This window comes from Plecotus auritus (assembly GCF_963455305.1).
Source record: "Plecotus auritus genome assembly, chromosome: 4".
NCBI lineage: Eukaryota > Metazoa > Chordata > Mammalia > Chiroptera > Vespertilionidae > Plecotus > Plecotus auritus.
Genome location: NC_137775.1, coordinates 182,104,714 through 182,124,259, shown reverse-complemented (window position 1 = coordinate 182,124,259; position 19,546 = coordinate 182,104,714). Strand labels below are relative to the sequence as shown.

Genomic DNA, 19,546 nt, shown 5'->3' with positions numbered 1-19,546 from the left:
GTTAACCTATAACTTAAACATTTTTTACTTGTAGTAGAAATTCTTTGTACATGAAACTGATAACAGCTCCTTCTATTGAATCCATGCACAGTAACTGAAAATCGCTTATGAGTTTACATTCAGCCTAGAGACACTGGAATAACTGGAAAGAGTCGCTGTCAGGCCGTGGCAGGGCCTAGAGGCCGGGCAGCCTGTGGCAAATGAAGCGCATGCCCTTTGTAGCCATACTGGCCTCCTTTCCGACCTACCTGAGAGCTTCCGAATCTCTCACCGGCGTGAAGCAGGAGGGAGCTGCTCGCCTCTTTAGAGAGGGCACACCTGTCCTGAGCTCTGTGGAGACCCTGCCCCGAAGTGCAGACCTGCGCCAGCTCATGACAGCGCTGCCGTTGGTCTGCAGCAAAATGAGGACAAATACAGAGACACCGTGTCATTTGCGTCCTTTATTCTGAGACAATGCCCTTGGTCAGCTAAACTGTTGTTTCTTTTATGAAATGAAGATGATAATAGAGGATCGTTCCTTTTCTGGATCCTTCTTTGGCACATTACTTGCTTTTTAAAGTTCTGCTTTGTGAAATCCAAATCGGTGAGCAACTCTTCTGAAGGCCAGCTGTGCCCAATTCTTGGCCGTTCCGCGACTGTCCCTTGCCTAGCTTTGCTTTCCTTGCTAACTCTTCCCCGTGCTCATCCCCACCCTGGGACAAGATGGAACTTCTGTCAGGGTCTCCTGGAGCACTGCCCTCAAAGCTTTATGGACAGGCCTCTCCACCAAGTAGAATGATCAGTTCCCTTCGTGTACTCCATTCCCTGACGGAGAGTCTAGAAACTCCTTGAGGCTGACGATGCTCTTGGGAAGGGCACAGAGAAAGGCACACCGGTCCAGGGCACCATCTCTTGTGACCACGAGGGCATCTGTGTACTCAGGCGTTCCTGCTGAGGTTCCTGCTGAGGAAGGTGCTTTTCCACAAGACAATGTAAGACTTTTACAAACAGTGTGTTCATTTCATGGGGGTTGGAGGGTTAGGAGGGATGTGGGGAAGAGACTAGAATAAGAGCATTGACATTGCAAAGAAAACGAAATGAGTGCTGCCCTGGCTGGTGTGGTTCAATTGGTTGAGTGTTGATCTGTGTACCTCAAGGTAGCTGGTTCTATTCCTATTCAGGGCTCATGCTGGGGTTGCAGGCTCCATCCCTGATGGGGGTGTGAGGGAGGCAGCTAATCAATGTTGTTCTCTCCCATTGATGTTTCTCTTTTGCCCTTCTCCCTTCCTGTCTCTAAAATCAAAAACATTTTTAAAAAGGACTGCTAAGAACATGTGAATTATCTAGTAATTATTTAGCTCATTGCCATATCAGATGTTTCCGCTGATATGTTTATTTGAGACAGATCCCAGGTTTAAAGAGAAGTGGATTTTTTTCCTCCCCGGCTGATTCAAATGGAAGAAAAATGGGTAGTTTGTGTGGGAATTTGTTTGAACCCATGTTCTCAGGCTTTCCCATTGCTTCCTTATTTCCACTCTAGATTAGTTTCCCTGTCTCTTACTGAGAAAGCCACCACGGAAGGAGGTGTGCCCAGGAGGGCTGGCAATAGCTCACAAGGACAAGGTCCCACATATCTGAGAGTCTGGGGTTAGGGTGGGGACCTTTGAGCCTGCCTGTCCATGTCTGACCTTCAGGCATGAACTGCTGCTCTTTCTTCTTCTGTGTACATCTTTCCTGACAGTGGCGACACACCTCTTTGGCCCTGTTTCCAGTCTGACAGGCATTAAGAAAAAAAGGAGATTGTCATGCATTGCTGACAGAGCTGGAAGGGCGCTGTTTGCTAAAATAGGAGACCTTGGGCTGCCTGAGAGGAGGTGTTCACAGGCAACACGCCCAGCTCTGTGATTGCTCTCTGCTGTCACGAGAAAGGTCTGTTTCCTTCACCGAAAATGACGGTGACAGCGCTTTGTACCAGGAGAGAAAAAGTTATCATTTTGCTATGCTTGCCTTTGGATTAGGGGGAAAAAATTGGATACCATCTCTTTGTTAATATCAGAACAGAATAGTAGGTAGAACCAGTATCAGTGGACGGACAGCCTCACCTGTCTTTAAACTCCCTGCACAGCCAGCCAGGGAGTTTTCCTCCCACAGGCTCTGAGTGGCAGGCGTCGGCCGCGCAGTGTGGCGCAGCAAATCCCAGACTCTCGCTCTGCTCCTTTGTGCAGCTCTCTGATGTTTCAAGTGCAGCAAGGTTGTCTCCTTGCTAGCGTGTGAGCTTATGGAGGGCAGGGACCATGTCTTGCTCTTTTTAACTTACTTTACTAAAAAAAAAAAAAAAAAAAAAAAAAAAGGTCTCTAATGTCTCGTAGGAATTTGGTAAGTGTGTTTTGAATGGATGGATGGAGAATTGGATGAATGAGTAAAACAGTTTCTTACACCTCATTCTGATGATATCAGAGTCACTTTCAAGCCCGATAATGCTCACCTATGCTTACTGAGTAGGTTAAACGTCAGGACGTTAGACTATACGCGTAGAATGTTCTCTGAAGTCCATGTACAGTAGCAAGGAATCAGAAATATCCTACCTGAGTGATGACGACATGGGATGGGTTCGATAACTGGTACATTCACTTGCTCTTCTAATCAGCATCTAAAACAATGGTGCTTATGTAGCAGCCTAAAAACGCATTGAACAAAAGGTCATCAAAGTGACATTCCAAAGTATATGCGTGCTCACATGGGCAAACTCAGTCGCACAGCAATAAAAGAAAGGGAAATTCACCAAAAAAGTTATTTCTTTACTGTGTTGAAAAATGTTCTGAAACATATCAATTGTGAACAGTTTCAAAGTCAGAGGGAAAATACTTATTTTCTAAGACTTTTCTGTATCATGGAGATATTTTATGATTTTTTTAAAGGGAAAATAGTAGCAGGTTAGTAGCAAGGACATAGCAACAGTATCAAGGTTGCCAGTTAACATAGGAAGAAGATGGAAAGTTCCACTTAAAATAACTATTTGGGGGCCGCTTAGAATAGGGAGACCCAAGTCTGCTAACCTCTGTTCAAGAGCTTAGCACCATCAGACTGTTTATAATGCTGATTCTGCATCAAGTAAACAGCTCATTATGTTCAGTAGACTGTTTAATAAGGCATGGAATTAGTACCCTTTCAGTACTTAATTAGTAATTAACGGCACTTACGATAAGTTTCAGTTATCCGAAAATTCAATCATGTGAAATAGCTAAATATCCTGAAACTTCACAAGCCACGCGGGTGTCTCATGCACCCCTCACAATGGTCAGGTGTGTCATCGTTCCTAAAATGTAGAAACGCTGATCAGCTGATCAGTGAGGAAGTGGCTTTCTCTAACTCAGTGTTTATAGTCAGGAGATTTCATCGGGATGTCGGCTTCTCACCTTTGGCCTTCTTTTCTTCAGCATGGCTAGTTATTTCCAGCTGTGTGCTTCAATTTTTGTTGGCTTGACGATCGTGACCCTCTGGACAGGAGATGTTTTTTGTACTGGCCCTGTGACCAAAGCCATATTGACATTTCTTCAGAGGACAAAATCAAGGAATGTAGGGAAATAACATTTAGGATGTTAGCATAGGGATTATGGTAGGGCTTCTAGGAAGCATGTGGAAGTGACATGAGGAAACAGAATACTACTCAGCAATAAAAATGTGTGGCACTCCTGTCCCACACAGCAGCATGCATGAGTCTCAAAACTGCCGTGCTAAGTGAGAGAAACCGGACACAGGCTGCACACTGCATGATTCTATTTACATGAAATTCTAGAAAAGGCAAAGCCGTAGCAACAGATCTGGTTGCCTGAGGCCTGGGATGGAGAAAGGGGCTTGACTACAAAGAGGCACCAGGGAGCTTTTGGGGAGTGATGCAAATACTCTCTTTTTTATTTATTTGTTATTGCTATCATGGTCACACAACTGTATATGTTTGCCAAAACCCATCAAACTGCACACTTAAAAATAGGTGGATTTTATATAAACTCGACCTCTATAAAGCTGTCCTAAAAAGTTAATACGGTGAAAGCTTCAGCTCGCTTTTCGTGCACCTTTGAAGACGAATTAGTAACAAACCATTTTCAGTGTTGTTTTGGTTTGTTGGATGTCGACAAGACGCTACCATGCTAAATGTTAAGAAACGCCTCATCTGACATTATATGGGGTGAAATTTGAGTGAGTGATTAAGCCACAGGGTCGGGGTAGAATGTATCCCCAGCTTTGGGTTTTCCTTGTCTCCATTTCAATACGGTTTCATACTTGCTTCCAGTATTTTGGGAGGCTTGACCCCATAGTGTCAGACCCTCAGTACCCGGAGAAGCAGAGATCTCACACTTGAGCCTTGCCTTGAGCCCTGCCAGTGCCCGGACGTTTTCGTTACCTTGTGCTCGGCCCTTCCACTTGATGAAATGTGGGTCGGTCTTGAAGGGCTATTGAGGGTGGGCTCTCTTGTTTCCGAACGTTCTTGGTTCCTCCATTCCCCGTTCAGCAGTCTATGACCTTCTCCCATTGTCAAATGTATTTTTATGTTTTAGTGGAAACTAATTGTTAAAACAGAAGAGAGATTGATCTCATTTCCCCAACTAAATAAAAAGTAAACTGAGCCCTGGCCAGTGTGGCTCAGTTAATTGAGCATGACCCTGTGTACCAAGAGGTTGTGGGTTTGGTCCCCAGTCCAGGTTTGGGTGGAGGCAGCCAATCAATGTTTCTCTCTCACATTGATGTTTCTCTCTCTTGCTCTCTCCCTCTCCCTCTCTCTCTCAAAAACCAATAAAAAACATTTCTTAAAAAGTAAATTGAAAAAGACCAACCAAAATTTGAGTCAAAATGTACATTATACTCTTCCCTTCTTGGTCTTATTAATAATGTTGGGAAACCAGCTATGATTTTTCAACAAATTTAATTTTTCTTTAATCCTCATCCTAGGATATGCTTTTATTGATTTTTTAGAGAGAGTAAGGGAGAGAGAGAGAGAGAGAGAAACATCAATGTGAGAGAAAGACATCAATTGGTTGCCTCCCACACATGCCCTGTCCAGAGATTGAACCCGCAGCCTAGATATGTGCCCCGACTGGGAATCAGACCCTCACCCTTTTGGTGTATAGGTAACACTCGAACCAGCTGAGCCACCCAGCCAGGGTAAGGCAAATTTCATTTTGATTAAAAAAAAAAAAAAAAAAAAAACAGAAATGGAAAGATTAGGACTCTTTATTTCATCTGTCCATTTCCTTTATTTTATAAGGGGTGGGGGGAGAAGTATAATTTAGAGTCTCATTTGTAATATGCATGAGCATTTTTGCTGCTATGATTGTATATATTTATTTTTATTTTTGATGTCAGCCTATTGTTTATTTGATGAACTCTTTCCTTTCATTTTTAGCTGGTGTTTTAGTCTTCTCCTCTCTCTTCCCCCTGCATTCTCCCTGTAAAGCGCCCGTGCAGGCCCTGGTGTTGCGTGAGCCCAGCCTCCGTGTGACAGAGTGTTGTCACTGCTGATTGGCAGCTGGGCCTGAGATGCTGGAGCTAAACTGCAGCTCCCATTGTTTCCTGCAAATGTCTGCCTCTCAGGGCTGTGGAAATTGATGACCGAATAATGCAGTGTACACACCCTGAGAACGTACAATTCCGGACAGAGCAGTCTGCTTTTCTTTAGTGCAGTGTGCTGAGAATATGTGCAAAGCTTTCTTGGTCCCATGCCCTGAACTCTTTTACTAGTATTTCCTCTAATATTTCAACCTTTTACAAATCATCAGTATCTTTAATCTCACTCTTATTAACAGCTCAGAGCTTAGCATTGAAGGGGAAGTTGATTTGCTGTGTGACCTTGGATTTGAATTCCCTTATCTTAAAACTGGGAGGATAGGCCTGCCTGTACTCGAGGGGATGTGGTTTAGAAAAGCTAATTAGTGATTATAAAACAGTTTGTAAACATGCTTAGCAGTGCAGAATCTGTTTCAAATTCTTTCCCTTCTTTTCACCCCCCCTTCCCCACATCAAGCAACTTTAATCTTCATGTGTTCATTTATTACTCCATCCTTCATTCAACATCTTTTTCTTTTTTTACAGAGCATCGTCTAGGTTCCAGGCACTGCTTTAGGTGATGGGGATTCAGCCGTGAATGCAATTGACTGCCCTTCTGGAGCTTACATTTTAGGAGTAAAGACAGATAATAAAATAATTAAACAAGACCTGGCTTATGTTTTTAAAGGGCTGCATTGATGAAAATACACCATAGAGGCCTCTTAGGGATAATACCATTTTCTCTTAACTTAAAAGGATCTGTCTGTGGTTCCAAAGACCGGACATAGGTACAGGTAATGTTTCCTCTCCTTGATACAGGGGGTCAAGTTCAACAACTTCTATAGAGGGTAGAAGTCTTGCCATTGATTCGTTCCTGCAGTACATACAGTGTGGCCAGTGGAACATTGTTTCCAAAGGATGTGGTCCCTGCCTGTGATGGGGAGACAGACTCTCCAGCTGAGAACCCCAGTTCAGCGGAACACCTGCTCTGAGGAGGAGTGTCTGTTCGAGGTGTGGTGGTGAGGACAGTACCTGAGGAAGCCAGGGAAGGCTTACCCAGAGAAATGGAGAGCTGGAGCTGGACCTTGAAGGGTATGGACCAGTTAGTGAAATGTACTTGTGTCAGGAGAGGCTTTCCAAGCAGGGAACAGCTCTCCACAAAGGCCAGCGGCGTCACAGAACAGAGCCTGGTGGCCTTTGCAGGTAGCCGTGTTTCAGTCAAGCCAGGATGTGGAGAAGGAAATGTGGAGTTGTGGAAGGTGAGGCAAGACCCCCAGGGGTGGGCAAACTTTTTGACTCGAGGGCCACAATGGGTTCTTAAACTGGACCGGAGGGCCGGAACAAAAGCATGGATGGAGTGTTTGTGTGAACTAATATAAATTCAAAGTAAAGGAGCAGAGGGAAGAGCAAGAGAACCCTCCGCTCTTTCGGCTCCGCGGGCCGGATAGAACAGCCGAACGGGCCGGATCCGGCCCGCGGGCCGTAGTTTGCCCACGGCTGGCTGAGGGTCAGGGAAAGCCCTTCATTTAGTCTCTAAGGAGACTGCAGGCCATGGCCCAGTGACTCTATCCCAGTCATGTAGCAGGATTGGGATGGAAAGCTCTCCTGACTCCCAACATGGTGCTTTTTCTACTCCACACAGTGCCTGTAATTTTTATTCCTGAACACAGAGTAAGACCAGGTCTAGGGTTGACCACCGCAGTGAATTGGGTTCCATCTGATACAGTCGTGCAGGCTGTTCACTGCATCTGGGAGGGGGTGGGGTGCTGAAATCCAGCCTGCTCTCTGCCGGCCACACTGCATCCTGGGCTGAGTTACAGTCCTACCCCAAAGAAGAGCCATTTCTTTTGAATAAGAGCTCTCGAGCGAGCAGGGTCCTGGGTGGCCTCCTGAGACGTACTCTGGCTCTGAGGGGCAAACACAGGGAGAAACTTCATTTCAACACCAGGACTTCCTTCTGTACTTAGCCTCTTAATCTATGCTCGCTGCTAAAAATAGGGGTGGGGCGGGGGGGGGGAGACAAAAGGAAAGATGCCCACAGTAGAAAGGCCTCAGGTACTCCCCCAGGAATACATGAGGAGGCACCTCCTCCCCGGCCCTTAGGACTCATTTCTGACCCTGGGAGACAGCTCTCTGGGCCTTCCTCCTAAGTGGGGCTCCGTCAGGAGCCTCACGGGCTCACACTGCCAGGCCTCTGGCTAGGAAGTATAGCTACACAGGTGATAGCCGTGGTCTAGTGTCTGTCGCTGCAGAATCCCCAGCGATGGCACCCAGGAATTTCACCAAGCTCCCCACATAATTGTATGGCCATTAACATTTGAGAAGTTCCCTTTCTGTGTTATTCTCATGTCCTGTTGACAAAGAAGAGGGAAAACATGGAGCATCCTTCAGAAGCGAACCCGACCATTTTAAAATTAATTTTCTTTCGTTTAATAATCTACCTTGGACATCGTTCATATCAGTGGTACATCTGCCTCATTCTTTTAATGGCTACATCCTATTTCAGGGTGCATATATACTATAATGTATGTAACTAGTATTTTTCTGACTGGTGTTTTCTCTAACTGTAAACTCAGTAATAGCTTGTATATCATGACCAGTATAATTTTTGTCTTATTTTTATTTTATTTTTTTAAATATATTTTTATTGATTTCAGAGAGGATGGAGAAGGAGAGAGATAGAAACAGCAATGATGAGAGAGAATCATTGATTGGCTGCCTCACGCTCACCCCCTATGGGGGATTGAGCCCACATCCCAGGCATGTGCCCTTGACTGGAATCAAACCTGGGACCTTTCAGTCCACAGGCCAACGCTCTATCCACTAAGCCAAACCAGTTAGGGCTTTTGTCTTATTTTTAAAATGAAAGAAATTAGAAAAGAGTGTGAAGGTTTCTTTTCTTTCTTTTTTTTTTTTTTTTCAGTGTTCCATGTGTAGGTATACTAGTTGAAATGTTAAAAATTGTTCTCAGTTCAGGCTGTGGTCAAGAGTCGGAAAGCCATAGATATAGAGGACTATGGATATTTACGTATCTGTCAGGCACCCAACATTGGAACTTGTGTTATCTTTCTGCGGGTGAGTTCATAATAACTGCTGAACTTACTTTATATGGCCACATGCAAAAATCAGGACTTTTAAAAATGTATTATTGCTCAGCCGGCTTGGCTCAGTGGTTGAGTGTTTGACCTATGAACCTGGAGGTAAAGTTTGATTCTTGGTTAGGGCACATGCCCGGATTGCGGACTCCATCCCGAGTGTGGGGCGTGCAGGAGGCAGCCAGTCAATTATTCTCTCTCATCATTGATATTTCTGTCTCTCCCTCTCCCTTCTACTCTGAAATCAATAAAAATACATTTAAAAAGATAAGAATAAAAATAAAAATGTATTACTAGTTTGGCCTATGCCTTGTAGTTGAAGACATGCTGCATAGAAAATGCCTGGTTTGATCTCGGGTCTGTAGATACTATAACATAACAGTTGAATGGAGAGTCTTGTTGGAGTTCACTTGATGTTACTCTAAATACAGCCTTTTACTGAGGAAACTGGCCTGGTGTGAGTGGCGCTGGCCTCTGACCAACACCTTACAGGAATTTTCTGGCATTCCACCATGTGTACCTACAGAACATAGGGCAGGTTCTTTGGCTCCACCTCTAGAGCTCAGAAAGCTGAGCCTTTAAAAGATCCTTTCTGCACCCTTCTCCTCTGGGTGTCAGGCTTCCTGTGTGGGAGCTGCTTGTTCATCTTGTTTGTGAACTTAAATTTTCTCGAAGTCACATGCCTCTGAGCTGTGCCTAGATCGACTTTCTGTTTAACATTTGGGGATTTCACTGGAACAGGATACAAGCTGTGGCGACATAGACAGAGCTGAAGCCGGTGAATTTCTCTTCCACCCCCAATTAAAAGCTGCGACAACATAAACCGAGAGTTTTCTAAAATTGCGTGCCATGAACGGGTTTCACTCACAAATTCTAGGCTGTGAATTTCTTACTGTGCTAAACCATTTAATATTGCCTACAACCATTTGAAAAGTCCTAACAGGACAAATTGTGGCTCCCTTTCTAAATTTCTTGAATTTAGTGATTACAGAAGATTAATATCTTTTCTAGCATTTTTTGTCTAATTGTAGAAATGTAAAGAAGGAAAACTGTTGTTTTTTTTAACCAGTCCCCACGTAGGTGTTGCCAAATCACCTCTAACTCAATTCAATGTGTTGTATAAATATCATGTACTGTGTTGTTCCATGATGTGAAAAATATTGCAAGCACCAACAGAATTTATTGGGGGCCGGATATTAAAATCACCTGTAGAGCCTTGTAAGGGCATGTGTGTTCTCTCCCCAGCCAGACCTGAATCAGAACTACAGTGGGTGCGGGACAAGGCCAGGCAGGCCTGTGTTTTCTAGACAGCAGTAAAAATATGCTAATCGTATTTTTGTCACTGTTAGTGCTCTTCTCTTTTGACACCTCAGTCATGTTGCTTTCTGCCTGTTTTCTGGGCAACTGGGACTTTTAGTGACTTCATTCAACCTTTCTAGAAGCTTTCAACCTTTCTTGGTCTTCCTTCCTACCTCCTTCCTTGTCCTCAAAGAGTGGGGACCTATATCTCCCCATCCCCCAGTGTACTCTCCGAATACCTGTGTTTGTCCCCAGGGCTGGGCCTCCTGTGCCCCTGGGAGCTCCTTGAGGGCAGGTGTTGTGTTGATGGTCCTCAGTAAATCTGTTGAATGAAGGAGTTACTGAGTGCAGGGCAATAGGAAAAGCAATGACTAAGGGCTCCCTGGCCTGCTAGCTAGTGCAGAGGGGAAGGAATAAGCCCTTGTGAGGAACTTCCTTTGGTCTTTTCCTAGGAAGAAAGGTTTGGCCACTCCAGAGACAGATCATGATCCGTCAGGTCCCAGGGCAGTCAGGAGCTCACTAAAGCAGGTTCAGTGGCAGAATCTGAACTAGGATCAGGTGTCCCTATAGGCCGTTGGGCAATTGATCTCTGGTATGAAGCAAGAGTAGCAGGACAAGAGGTCATCAGAGGTGGGCCAAGGGGTAGTGACCCAGCCCTGTCCCGTTAGGTCTACCACAACCTAATTAATCTGTTAACTCATTTAAATATTAAGTAAAATAGTCCAGTGTTTGGCAAACGAGTTCATGAATCAGCTCATGCTTGTGAGGTTTGTCGTTTCCACGCCGCTTTCACGTACGTTATCTCCTTTTAGCTTCCCGCCCACGCTGCCGCCTGCTCCGGAGGTAGGTAGTGTAGGTGCCTCTGTTGTCTAGATGTGGACACTAAGGGGAATTCACAGATGCCTGAGAGGCAAGTCTGGGCGTGAGCCAGGTCTTCAGACTCCTCATCCAGTGCTCCCTTCCCTGTTCACGACACCCATAGTTCCTTTAGAGCCTGTCAGTCTTGGCAAGTATATACTCAGCACAGCAGTGAGACCCAGGACCCTTTTTAGAGAAAATGGGAGGTGAATATTCTTCAGAGATCCGAGTTTGGATCGGAAGCCTCCTAGGAGTTACAAATCAGATTTCCTTGTTCTCTTTGAAAAGTGTCTTTAGTCTACTCTGAAAAGCTTGTCATGCCTGTTAAAAGACGCTAGCGACAGGTGAACAGTGAAGCATTCTGAGAATGAGAATAAAAGGCTTTTATTAGGGAGGGAAGGCAGAGCAACTTAATAATTACTGTTGAAATAGTCACAGCAACGCCGAAGCTTCTCCATAATTTAATCTAACTTAATACTAGCTGCCACCTCCCTGGTGGCAATACATAAATTAATTAATAGTAGGTTGGATTTGAAGCGATGCCGCTGTATTTAGGCCATTATTAACTTGTTCTCTGTGCCTTTCTGGCGTGGCTGGGTCTGTTCGTAGCTTCTGGCTCTTATTTCCATTGTGGCTTCCACCAGCATCAGGATTCTGAGCACATGTGCTATTCTATCTGCATTTCACTCCCTTTTTGTAATAAGCTCGTAAGCCCTACAGAGAGGTGACACCTGCTTGACTTGTAGCACGTAGTAGGGATGGTTCTGGAATATGGGTCTCTCCCGAGGTAGTTGTTAAGATGGTGAGTTCTGAGTGGGATTATCCCAAACTGAACTGTGGCTTTACCACTCATTACTGCATGACCTTGGGCAAGGTGTGGAACTATGAGGAAAAGGAATAATAATCGTATCTACCCCTATAGGTTGTCGTGACAATTAAGTGAATTAATACATCTAAGGTTCTTAGAAGAGGGCGCAATATGTTCTAAATAAATATTGGTTAACACTAGTAACGGTGCCCCCCTCCACCAGTCCTCAGTTGCTCTTCATTCCCAAGATACAGACATAATATCATCTTGTGTGTCGCCAAGTCACTCCCATTTGCCAGATGGTCTAAAAGGCCCCCCTTGGCCCTCCTCTGAGTTCCTGGCTGCACCGCAGAAGCCACTCACCCGGTAACCACTGAGAAACAGCCTCAGCAAAGAGAGGAGGGGATTCCAAAAGCATCTGCATCTAAATCTTGGGGATGCGTAAGTAACGAATATGCATAACTCATTTGAGAACTCGGCCACCATTCCAGGGGGACGGGGACTTACAAGGAAGAGTTGCTGCTGCTTGTGGTAAATGCTGTTGAGGAACTCGGAGGAGTCATGGGCAAAAGTGCTTCTGGCTGACTGCAGGCCTCTTGGTTTGGGATGCCACAGGCTTGTGCAGGGTCCTGGTAGGACAGAGGAGCCCTTGGCGAGGTGGCATTGGCTGCTGAGAAAATGCTCCATCTCAGCAGCCCTTTGGCCTCATGCCTCTAGTCCAGCCCTCCTCCTGCTTTCCATGGAGCTGGGGAGAGGGTGCTGTCATGCTGTTTCCCTGTGGGACCCCGAGAGGCCAGACAGGACAGCTGTTTGCTGTGGGCTTTGGGAGGGAGGTCCTGAGTCTCAGGTCCGCCCCACCACTGTGCTGAGCAGTCTCAAGCCAGTCACTGGCCTCCTCTGTGCCTCAGCTGTGCCACCAGTAAGATGGCACCAGGTTGCTGGGCAGTAAAGTGCTTTCGCACAGGGCCCGACCCAGAGTAAGCGTGTGGCATTCGCCATTGTTCCTTTCTGGCCTCCAGCCTTGTCTCCTGCAGACTTCCAGTGTGGACAGCCATCCACCTCCGGCCCTCCAGCCGTCCTGTCAGCTCACGGCCAGCTCCCTCAAGACCTAGCACCTCTGGGAGCCTCTGGGCAGTCCCTCAGCATCATACCCCTGTGCCTGGACAACTTGTGTCAATATTGAGTCTTTTCACGAAGTATTTTAACTGCTATCCCTTCCGGTCTCTCTCCCTAACTAGACTGCAAACCCATGGAGACAAGGCCGCTGCTACCTCTGAGATTCTGCTGTAGACGGCAGTGGCCAGTGTATGGCAGGTACTCACTAAACATTGGTGGGTTTGAGCTGTCCAGTCCTACCATATATTCAACTCTCTGCTTAAGGCACCCCCATGACACATACCTCAATGGAGGTGTTATTTCTATCTTGATTTTAAACACACTACTGTTTCTAGACTCATCCTTGCTGGACGGGCACAGGCCATATCCTTGTACATATCCAGGTCATTTATTTTCCTTCTCCGGGAGGTCGGCTTACCATTTAAGAAATCACAAGAGGTCCAGCCAGGGTGGTTCAGTGGTTGAGCATCGACCTATGAACCAGGAGGTCACTGTTCCATTCCTGCTCAGCGCACATGCCCAGATGGCAAGCTTGCTCCCCAGTAGTGGGTGTGCAGGAGGCAGCCAATCAACGATTCTCTCTCATTGATGTTTCTATCTCCCTCTCTCCCGCTCCCTTCTTCTCTGAAATCAATAAAAAAAATACATATCTTTTTAAAAGAAATCACCAGAGGAAGAAAAAGTTTAGTGTAGTGGACTTACAGTTAGGAAAACTGGGTTCCATTCTCAGATCTACCACTTATTTTTAGCTGTCCCCCCTCAAATACATCTCTTAAATTCCCTGTGTCCCAGTTTCTTCATCTGTAAAATAAAGGGAGTTGTAAGGGCTACGTGAAATAAAAAATGCAGACTGTTCGGCACAGTACCTGGTGCATGAACTTGTAGTCATTAGTTCCTGCTCAGACTGTGAGCTCTGTTGTTGTTATGTTGTTCGGCTTCCATAGCAGCAGTGTAGATTGGCAGTGCTATCCATACATTGCGGGAAAATGAATATTTTTCCTGAAATGAAATAGAATGGAAAAAGGTATTTGTACAGTTGCCAATTTCAGCAGCTTGCAAAAACTTCATGACACGGTGTTGCTTAAAATAAGAAAGCCAGTACAATAGCACGAGATGCTAATACAGGAAGAGGTCTAGAGATGAATCTGTGGATAACCTCCTTCTACCTAGATACGTAGATAAACACAGAGGATTTTATGGTGGTACCACCTACTTAGCCAGCATACCACCAGGTTGTTTATAAGCGTTTTGTTCTTGGGGTTGCTGTAAATGTCAATCTGAAAGGAGGGTTTAAGAGGCATTTTACAGTGAATGCTCTTTGCTATTGATCAGACTTAAAAAGTAATTGCTTCTTTTGAAGCTCTCTCTTGCCCTTGAAAACATCTCCTCCACGTTCTTCAGAACAGTTCCTTGAAACGCCGTCCCCAGATGTCCACGTGTGGGGAGTGTTCATCAGATAAGATTTTGGCAGAAAGTCCTGAGTAAAGTTATTTTGCTATAAATCCAGGCCCGTTCTGATTAAAATAGCCCAAGAACACGCAGCTACAAGCATGTGGCAGGGTGCCGTTTGCTCTTAGAAGCAATTAACCAACATAAGAACACTTGTAAAACTTGTAACATGTGGCAGCCCCTACAGCTTAAACAGTAAACTCTGTGCCACATGGCGAAAGCTCTGTCTCATATCTGCCTTTTCATTAGTGTTTGTAGTAGCAACACAGTTCTGATGTTAGGTATGTAGCCTGTTGAGAGAGGATCCTTTAGTTTGGGGGAACACAAACATTGGGCCTAGAACTTTCCATGTTGAAATTTCCGTGTTTAATTTTCACTCACACTGGTGTCTCTCTGTGTGTGCAGTGCAACATGTGCCTGTCTTGTGTTTCAAATAGTCTGTTATCTCTCAATAGTAAATGATGACATTATTTTATAAGGAAACGTTAGTACCTTCGACTTACCCAGTCATCACTTAGAAAAATTGTTAACCCAGACAGGATAGTTCCGTGTGCTTCCTTCTGCGTAGCCGTGGAAGTATCATTCATGCATCCAGGCAGTGTCTATTGAGGGCCTATAATGTATAAAGCACTGTGTGGGAGGTAGGAAGAATCGGACCTGAGTCCTACTCCTCAAGGAACTTACAATCCAGGAGAGAGAATATGCATATAACTATAATACAAAATAGAAGATGATAAATAATAGTATAAACAAGGATTGGACAATATACTCTTAGAGTTACAAACCTACACACACACATATACTAGTGTACACATGTTTCAATCCTCTGTTCTCATATCCTTGAGAAATTCCCTAACCATGGAGCTTATATTGTCATTATAGGCCGCCGAATAGATATCATTTTAGACTGGGCTCTTATTGGGGGTCCGGAGGAACCAGGGTCATGTTGTATTTCTTCAGTGAAAGAGAATTACTGGTAAATTTAAAACAACAACAGACCTAACTCTGGAATTTAAAAGCATATATGGTAAAGGTTTTCATTGGATATGATTTTGATGCTTTTCATAATGGAGAAAACTCCAAATTTAAAAAAAGAGAGAGGTAGTGTCCCATATGTTTGTTAAAGTTCTTTTTGGAACAAACAATATTGAGAGCTTACTACATGCCAGGTACATAGTAGAAGACAGTGAGCAAGAGCTTAAACTCCCAATTACATGAAAACTTGGGGTTTAGTGAAAAGATGGGTGATGTACAATTAAACAAATAAATGAACAAGATAGCATTTCCGATAGGCCTAGGTGTTAAGGAGGAAATAAAACAGGCAGTGGGGACAATACAAAACGGACAGTTGTATATGAATTTTGTTAGGGTTAGAGAAGGCCCATCTGAAGAGGTGACATTTATTCTGAGACCAGAGTGATGCACAAGACTCTCCAGAAGCCAGTTCTTGGCAGAGGGAGCAGCAAGTGCAAAGGCCCTGAGGTAGAAACAAGTGAGCCTGTTCAGGGAACTGGAGGCAGTTTTGTGTGGCTGCAACATTGTGAGTGAGGCTGAATGGGGAGGCGGGGTGCTGGTAGGCCACAGAAAGGAGTTATTACAGCGAATAGTTCCAGGGCTGGTGCACTAAAGTCCATTTATCTCAAATGGAAGCTGAACGCTAGTATTTTTTTTTAAATAAATCTTTATTCAGATTATTACAATTATTTCTCCTTTTTCCCCCCATAGCTCCCCTCCACCCATTTCCCACCCCACCTTCTGCCCTTACCTCCCCCCACACTGTCCTTATCCATAGGTGTATGATTTTTGTCCAGTCTCTTCATGAACCCCCCATACCCCTTTCCCCCTGAGAATTATCAGTCCACTCCCTTTCTATGCCCCTGATTCTATTATATTCACCAGATTATTCTGTTCCTCAGGTTTTTAATTCACTTGATTTTTAGGTTCACTTGTTGATAGATATGTATTTGTTGTTCATAATTTTTATCTTTACTTTTTTCTTCTTCCTCTTCTTTAAGAATACCTTTCAGCATTTCATATAATACTGGTTTGGTGGTGATGAACTCCTTCAGCTTTTTCTTATCTGTGAAGCTCTTTATCTGCCCTTCAATTCTGAATGATAGCTTTGCTGGGTAGCGTAATCTTGGTTGTAGGTTCTTGCTATTCATCACATTGAAAATTTCTTGCCACTCCCGTCTGGCCTGCATAGTTTCTGTTGAGAAGTCAGCTGACAGTCATATGGGCGCTCCCTTGTAGGTAACTAACTGTTTTTCTCTTGCTGCTTTTAATATTCTCTCTTTGTCTTTTGCTCTTGGCATTTTAATTATGATGTGTCTTGGTGTGGTCCTCTTTGGATTCCTTTTGTTTGGGGTTCTGTGGGCTTCCTGGACTTGTAAGTCTATTTCTTTCACCAGGTGGGGGAAGTTTTCAGTCATTATTTCTTCAAATAGGTTTTCAGTATCTTGCTCTCTCTCTTCTTCTGGCACCCCCATAATTCTGATGTTGGTACACTTGAAGTTGTCCCAGAGTCTTCTTACATTATCTTCAACTTTTTGGATTTTTTTTTTTTGCTTTTTGCTTTTTCGGTTGAGAGTTTTTTGCTTCTTTGTATTTCAATTCTTTGACTTGATTTTTGTGTTCCTCTTGTCTGTTTTTGGGTCTCTGTATAATATTTTTTATTTCAGTCAGTGTATGTTTAATTTCTAGTTGGTCCTTTTTCATATCTTCGAGGGTCTCGTTATATTTATCGGCCTTTTCTAGGATATTCTTAAAAAGCCTTATAACTGTGGTTTTGAATTCTATATCCAGTCGTTTGTTTTCCTCCATTTCTTTCGTTTGTTATCTGATTCTTTGACGCCACATTTTCACTGCTTCCCTGAGTTGGTAAGGTAGATTTGTGTGCTAGGTTTCCAATATGGCCCAGTGGGTCTGCCTCCCCAGTTAACCTGAGGTGGACACTCTTGGTGCACCCCTTTGTGGACTGTGTGTACCGCCTTGTTGTAATTAAGTCTTGATTGTTGTTGGTATCACTGGGAAGAATTGACCTCCAGGCCAGTTGGCTGTAAGGATCAGCTGTGTCTATGCTGGGAGAAGTTCAGTGCTGGAGACAGCCTTATAGGATTAGACTTGCCAAATTGCAATAGCCTCTGTGCTCATCATTAGTCTCAGTCTTGGCTTCCCGTCAGCCTTGCCCTCGCGCGCACATGCGTGCTTTCAGTCCTCCGCCTTCCCCAGCTCCCGAGTCTCCGCCCGAGAGTCCAGACTCCCCCCACAAGAGCATGGGTCCCCAGGGGCTCGCCTGGAACTGGGGTTCACTGCAGTCAGAACTGGGGCTCAGTGCAGTCAGGAGCCTCTGACTCTCTTCCACTAGGGAAAGCCTGTGGCAACCTCCGCAGCCTTTGTGCGCACTGGCACGCGCGCGCTTTCAGTCCTCCGCCTTCCCCGGCTCCCAAGTCTCCACCCGAGAGTCCAGACTCCCCCTGTAAGAGCGTGGGTCCCCAGGGGCTCGCCCGGAACTGGGGTTCAGTGCAGTCAGAACTGGGGTTCAGTGCGGTCGGGGGCTTCCTTCCCCCTTCCGCCAGAGAAAGTCAGCCAGGCTCTCAGCCGCCCTTCCTCTCTGTGCGCACAAAGACCCTTTGCCGTACCTCCAATTCTCTGTGAGCTTTTCTCTTTCCTTCTAGTTGTAGAATTTTCACTCAGCCAGCTTTCCTGTGGTTCTGGATGGTGTCCGTTCTGTCTTTTAGTTGTAGTTTTGAAATGGTTGTGCGAGGCAGCAGTTTAGGTGTTTACCTATGCCGCCATCTTGGTTTCTCTCCCCTTTGAACGCTAGTATTAATACTGGGTTGGAAACCGGGTCCTGAAAGCATTGCTGCCAGGGAAAGACAAGAAGACAATTCTGTTTCCTTTTCTGGCAGATTTTAAAAAGTAAACACACCTTGTACATTGCCTGTGGCATCATCTCGTTATCTCACCGCTTTACCGAGGCAGCAGGTGTTCTTTTGATTCTTTAATGTTCTTCCTCATGGTGGTCCCCCTTCTCTGTTCTATCCCTATGGCCCTTCATTGTCTTGCAGTTCACCTTTCTTCCCCTTTTAACCATTCTCAATGAAAACTCTCATTTCTTCCAGGCAGCCAATTACAGCTGGTGGCCGGAGAGCAAATCTGATCCCTAGAGTGAATAAGAAGTGATATGTAGTCTGGTCTGCTTATAGAATTATTTGTCTTTTTAGGAGAGTGTTTGTTAAGCCAAATGAACCTCCTATTTTAATGAATCAGCTTATAAAATAGAGATGAATAAACAATTTGAGAGGCTTTTGGAGGATGACATTTTTTTGGAAAGGGGAGACCCAGCCTTGCTTGCTTGAGAGTTTGCCTCTGTGGTTAAAGCAGGGTTTGCTTTTTATGGCTTCCCCCTCTCCTCCACTCTCTGATTCTCTCCGGGTTCCGTGTATATCCATCAAGATTCTTTTGCAGCACAACAGGAAGTTCCATATGTGGGAGAAATGTGCGGGGTCAGAGATGGGTTGGGGGGTGAGGGTGGGAGATGGGGACTCTTTGGTTTCATCAATTGCTTGTCAATTGAATATTAATTGAGAGCTAACCATACACAGGTATTTTATTTGGGAAGTTTCACCTGCAGTTGGGGGATACAAAGAATGGAGGATGGTTGACCTTTGTTCTGGTGTATGTTTCACTTGCACCCTGTGTTCATGCAGATGGAGGCAGGGCAGTTCTGCATCATGGTAATGTTGAAGGGCCAGCATCACACAGCAGATCACTCCGGGCTCCTAATTAAAATTATGGCTGGGAATTGCTTCCTTATGCGTAGCTCAAATTGCCTTTGCAGTCATTTCACTTTATAACTTTTAGTTAATCCTCTGCTCACCACCCTCAAGAATCCTTCCTCGTCCTTGAAGTTGACTCTTTTGAAATCTTTATGGGCAGTCCTGGTTCCCCCTGAGCTATGGGTATCCTGATACTTTGTCCCCACAAGGCCTCAAGTTTGTAAGCAAAAACAGCCTTAGCTCCCTCTTCTCCCATTGCACTTCTAATGAGTTCTGGCTCTGGAACGCGACTGGATTTCATGTTGCGGTCAGTGTTATAAATTAGCGGAGCCTTGCTGATCCTCATTCTCCCTAATGAATTCGTTGCTAACTGTCTTTCAGGCCAAGACTGCCACATACTGTTTACCCTAATTAGTATTCTCTAATGGTAATCAGGTGACCAATAACTCACATGTTTTACAAAACGAGCACTTATTATTCCATTTCATCAGTTTTAGTAGGAAAATTACATATAATGATATTCTCCTTGGGATTCCAACTAAGAAGTGTTTTAGCCAAGAAACATCTGATCACGGGAACAGTATGATCAAAGAATTGTGTTTTTTAATCAATATTGTATG

The 19,546-nt window shown here is 44.7% G+C and overlaps 1 protein-coding gene across 3 annotated transcripts in view; it reads left to right on the top strand.

The window, feature by feature from the left end:
- The window catches only part of JAZF1 (JAZF zinc finger 1), a 309,481-nt gene that overhangs the window by 28,838 nt on the left and 261,097 nt on the right, over window positions 1-19,546 (top strand). Inside the window, exon 1 of one of the 3 annotated variants that reach the window (XM_080666511.1) lies at window positions 952-971. The exons of the other annotated variants lie outside the window; for them this stretch is intronic. The gene's annotated coding sequence lies outside the window, so the exon portion shown is untranslated. Of the gene's footprint in view, window positions 1-951; window positions 972-19,546 lie in introns of those variants that run through there. 3 annotated transcript variants of the gene reach the window in all.